The following is a 6066-nucleotide window of genomic DNA, read 5'->3' as shown; positions in this document are numbered from 1 at the left end:
TTAAAAAAATAAGTTATACAAAACGAGAAAAAAAACTAACAAAATAGCACAATTGGTTGGGAGAATGTAAAACGTCAGCCATGTTCTTCGGCGCCATCTTGTGCTATCACTTTTTGTGAATTTCTAAGCATTTGTCATAAAAAAAGCACATAAAGCACACAAAAGGCTTCATAATACATAAAGGTCATGTTAACTGACTGGTATTACTTCATAGAACAAAACGTTTAAGATCTCCTAAACCTGTGTTAACCTCAGACCTTATTTTCAGCGTTAATCCCAAAACACTATTCTTTCCCTGTCATTTTCCCCATAGGAATGGCTGAATGATCCAGAGGTAAAGCATTTCTGGTTTTTATGACTACAAGCTGGCTAGCTCTATTGTCATCAGATCCTGTAACAGTTTCAACACAAGCCCTGGTATTTACAACAAGTAGCTAGCTAACAATGCTAATGTTAAATATGAAGTTGTCGCTCAACAGCAAGCAAATAGCTAACCCTGTAGATAATGTTACTGTTCGAACTGTGATAACTTATAAAGCAAATCTGTTTTCAAAGATGTAATGTTACGATTAAATTGTTTTGATAATTTTAAGGAGAACAAGAAGCTTCGCTATTCTCCATCTTCAAAGTTGTTATGTTGTTTATGTAAAGAGATCTTGTGATCAAAACGCCCCCCTCTTCCAATGCATTGTGGCTTTGAAATCTTGGCATTTAAAGCACACTTGATTTTCAAAAATTAACATACTATAAAACATGATATTTTTTCATACTGAGAATGCTTCATGTGTTTCCCGCTACACCTTGATTTGGGTAGCTCATCCCCATATTTAATTGATCAGCTAATAATTGACCCCCCCCCCCCCCTCACCCACCCACACACACACACACACACACACACACACACACACACACACACACACACACACACACACACACACACACACACACACACACACACACACACACACACACACACACACACACACACACACACAGTACCAGTAAATTAACAATGGGTACCGTACAATAATTGATCTCTCTCTCCTCTCAGCTTGATCAACTGCATTACAGTTTCTTCTTTACTCTCAGTTCAGTGAGTTCACAGTGCTTATTAACAGTCTGAGGAGGTATGCACTCTCTCTCTACCTCTCCCTCTCTCTCTTTCCCAATCGTTCTCCACTCTGCCTAATGCAACAGGGTGTGATTCATTTGAATGGTCGGTAGCAACGAAAGCTCCAATAAGTTGTCTTCACCACTCCCACGGGACTCTCTCTTTCTCCTCTCTCTCTCCCCCCCCCCCTCCCTCCTTGGTTCAATTCCACTTCACTTTACCATGTCTTCAGCCCAGAGACCTTACAATTTGTGTGTATCTGTAATATATTAGAGCTTACCCAAACCTCAAGGGGGTAAACTTCAGTAGCTTATTAGCCAACTTGAGTTGTAGCTAAAGACGTTTCTCAATTAACATCTCTGGGACATTTGGGCGCTAGCGTCCCACCCGTGGTACACACTATTCAACAGCCAGTGAAATAGCAGGGCGGCAAATTCAAAACAACAAAAATCTCATAATTCAAATTTCTCAAACATACAACTATTATTTCCCTTTTTAAAGATAATCTTCTCGTTAATCCAACCACATTGTCCAATTTCAAAAAGACTTTACGGCGAAAGCATAACATTAGATTATGTTAGGACAGCGCCTAAACAAGAAAAACCACACAGCCATTTTCCAAGCAAGGAGAGGCGTCACAAAAACCAGAAATACAGCTAAAATTAATCACTAACCTTTGATGATCTTCATCAGATGACACTCCCAGGACTCAATGTTACACAATACATGTATGTTTTGTTCGATAAAGTTATTATTTATATCCATAAACCCCATTTTACATTGGCGCGTGATGTTCAGAAAATGTATTGCCTCCAAAACCTCCGGTGAATGAGCACATCAACTTACAAAAATACTCATCATAAACGTTGATAAAATTTACAACAGTTATTGAAAGAATTATAGATTAACTTCTCCTTAATGCAACCGCTGTGTCAGATTTCAAAATAGCTTTACGGCGAAAGCACATTGTTCAATATTCTGAGTACAGAGCTCAGCCATCAAAGCAAGCTATACAGTTACCCGCCAAGTTCTGGAGTCAATTAAACTCAGAATTAGTATTATAAATCTTCACTTACCTTTGCTGATCTTCATCGGAATGCACTCCCAGGACTCCCACTTCCACAAGAAATGTTTGTTTTGTTCGATAAACTCCATATTTATGTCCAAATACCTCTGTTTTGTTCGCGCGTTCAGATCACTAATACAAAGGCATAATGCGTGAGTGCAAAACCCGAGACGAAAAGTCAAATAGTTCCATTACCGTTCGTAGAAACATGTCAAATGATGTTTACAATCAATCCTTAGGGTCTTTTTAACATAAATCTTTGATAATATTCCAACCGGACAATAGCGTATTCATTACAGAGGAAAAAGAAGGAACAGCGTGCCTGCGTGCTTGCGCAGTAAACAACTCATTGGTCTCAGGCTTGAGACAGCTCTTATTCTCTTCCCAGTAACAGTAGAAGCATGAAACAAGGTTCTAAAGACTGTTGACATCTAGTGGAAGCCTTAGGAAGTGCAAAATGACCCCACATACACTGTAGTTTGGAAAGGCAATCAGTTGAAAAACTACAAACCACTTCCTGGTTGGATTTTTTCTCAGGTTTTTGCCTGCCATATGAGTTCTGTTATACTCACAGACATCATTCAAACAGTTTTAGAAACTTAAGAGTGTTTTCTATCCAAATCTACTACTAAGATACACATCCTACCTTCTGGGCCCGAGTAGCAGGCAGTTTAATTTGGGCACATGATTCATCTGAATTTCCGAATACTGCTCCCTGTCACCAAGAACTGTTAACTAAGTTCGTAAACTCCTCTAAAAACCAATGTTCCCAATGTTCATAAAATTATAAAGATGTCACAAGGAAGACGTCACTAACGGTATTCAATAGTTTTAATCACTCAATAATCATGTTTTGCAGAGTAGTGATTTTAGTCTGTTCCTCAAAACTTTGTAGAGAACAGCCAATTCAGTAAGGCTGAGTGCCCTCTACTGGCACGTTGGAACTAAATCAAATCAAATCAAATCAAATTTATTTTTATATAGCCCTTCGTACATCAGCTGATATTCTCAAAGTGCTGTACAGAAACCCAGCCTAAAACCCCAAACAGCAAGCAAAGCATGTGAAAGAAGCACGGTGGCTAGGAAAAACTCCCTAGGAAAAACTCCCTAGAAAGGCCAAAAACCTAGGAAGAAACCTAGAGAGGAACCAGGCTATGAGGGGTGGCCAGTCCTCTTCTGGCTGTGCAGGGTGGATATTATAACAGAACATGGTCAAAATGTTAAATGCGCCAACCCAGACAGGAAGACCACGTCAGTGACTCAACCCACTCAAGTGACGCACCCCTCCCATGGACGGCATGGAAGAACACCAGTAGGCCAGTGACTCAGCCTCTGTAAAAGGGTTAGAGGCAGAGAATCCCAGTGGAAAGAGGGGAACCGGCAAGGCAGAGACAGCAAGGGCGGTTCGTTGCTCCAGCCTTTCCGTTCACCTTCACACTCCTGGGCCAGACTATACTTAATCATAGGACCTACTGAAGAGATAAGTCTTCAGTAAAGACTTAAAGGTTGAGACTGAGTCTGCGTCTCTCACATTGGTAGGCAGACCATTCCATAAAAATGGAGCTCTATAGGAGAAAGCCCTACCTCCAGCCGTTTGCTTAGAAATTCTAGGGACAATTAGGAGGCCTGCGTCTTGTGACCGTAGCGTACGTGTAGGTATGTACGGCAGGACCAAATCGGAAAGATAGGTAGGAGCAAGCCCATGTAATGCTTTGTAGGTTAGCAGTAAAACCTTGAAATCAGCCCTTGCCTTAACAGGAAGCCAGTGTAGGGAGGCTAACAGTAATGGAGTAATATGATCAAATTTTTTGGTTCTAGTCAGGATTCTAGCAGCCGTATTTAGCACTAACTGAAGTTTATTTAGTGCTTTATCCGGGTAGCCGGAAAGTAGAGCATTGCAGTAGTCCAGCCTAGAAGTAACAAAAGCATGGATTAATTTTTCTGCGTCATTTTTGGACAGAAAATTTCTGATTTTTGCAATGTTACGTAGATGGAAAAAAGCTGTCCTTGAAACAGTCTTGATATGTTCTTCAAAAGAGAGATCAGGGTCCAGAGTAACGCCGAGGTCCTTCACAGTTTTATTTGAGACGACTGTACAACCATCCAGATTAATTGTCAGATTCAACAGAAGATCTCTTTGTTTCTTGGGACCTAGAACAAGCATCTCTGTTTTGTCCGAGTTTAAAAGTAGAAAGTTTGCAGCCATCCACTTCTTTATGTCTGAAACACAGGCTTCTAGCGAGGGCAATTTTGGGGCTTCACCATGTTTCATTGAAATGTACAGCTGTGTGTCGTCCGCATAGCAGTGAAATTTAACATTATGTTTTCGAATGACATCCCCAAGAGGTAAAATATATAGTGAAAACAATAGTGGTCCTAAAACGGAACCTTGAGGAACACCGAAATTTACAATTGATTTGTCAGAGGACAAACCATTCACAGAGACAAACTGATATCTTTCCGACAGATAAGATCTAAACCAGGCCAGAACTTGTCCATGTAGACCAATTTGGGTTTCCAATCTCTCCAAAAGAATGTGGTGATCGATGGTATCAAAAGCGGCACTAAGATCTAGGAGCACGAGGACAGATGCAGAGCCTCGGTCTGACGTCATTAAAAGGTCATTTACCACCTTCACAAGTGCAGTCTCAGTGCTATGATGGGGTCTAAAACCAGACTGAAGCGTTTCGTATACATTGTTTGTCTTCAGGAAGGCAGTCAGTTGCTGTGCAACAGCTTTTTCTAAAATTTTGGAGAGGAATGGAAGATTCGATATAGGCCGATAGTTTTTTATAATTTCTGGATCAAGATTCGGCTTTTTCAAGAGAGGCTTTATTACTGCCACTTTTAGTGAGCTTGGTACACATCCGGTGGATAGAGAGCCGTTTATTATGTTCAACATAGGAGGGCCAAGCACAGGAAGCAGCTCTTTCAGTAGTTTAGTTGGAATAGGGTCCAGTATGCAGCTTGAGGGTTTGGAGGCCATGATTATTTTCATCATTGCGTCAAGAGATATAGTACTAAAACACTTTAGTATCTCCCTTGATCCTAGGTCCTGGCAGAGTTGTGCAGACTCAGGACAATGGAGCTTTGGAGGAATACCCAGATTTAAAGAGGAGTCTGTAATTTGCTTTCTAATGATCATGATCTTTTCCTCAAAGAAGTTCATAAATTTATTACTGCTGAAGTGAAAGCCATCCTCCATTTGCGAAGGCTGCTTTTTAGTTAGCTTTGCGACAGTATCAAAAAGAAATTTCGGATTGTTCTTATTTTCCTCAATTAAGTTGGAAAAATAGGATGATCGAGCAGCAGTAAGGGCTCTTCGATACTGCACGGTACTGTCTTTCCAAGCTAGTCGGAAGACTTCCAGTTTGGTGTGGCGCCATTTCCGTTCCAATTTTCTGGAAGCTTGCTTCAGAGCTCGTGTATTTTCTGTATACCAGGGAGCTAGTTTCTTATGACAGATGTTTTTAGTTTTTAGGGGTGCAACTGCATCTAGGGTATTGCGCAAGGTTAAATTGAGTTCCTCGGTTAGGTGGTTAACTGATTTTTGTCCTCTGACGTCCTTGGGTAGGCAGAGGCAGTCTGGAAGGGCATCAAGGAATCTTTGGGTTGTCTGAGAATTTATAGCACGACTTTTAATGCTCCTTGGTTGGGGTCTGAGCAGATTTTTTGTTGCAATTGCAAACGTAATAAAATGGTGGTCCGATAGTCCAGGATTATGAGGAAAAACATTTAGATCCACAACATTTATTCCATGGGACAAAACTAGGTCCAGAGTATGACTGTGGCAGTGAGTAGGTCCAGAGACATGTTGGACAAAACCCACTGAGTTGATGATGGCTCCGAAAGCCTTTTGGAGTGGGTCTGTGGACTTTTCCATGTGAAT

The sequence above is a fragment of the Salmo salar genome, chromosome 03 (genome assembly GCF_965601325.2).
Source record: "Salmo salar chromosome 03, fSalSal1, whole genome shotgun sequence".
Taxonomy (NCBI): Eukaryota; Metazoa; Chordata; class Actinopteri; order Salmoniformes; family Salmonidae; genus Salmo; species Salmo salar.
Note: the sequence above shows the minus strand (reverse complement) of the source record.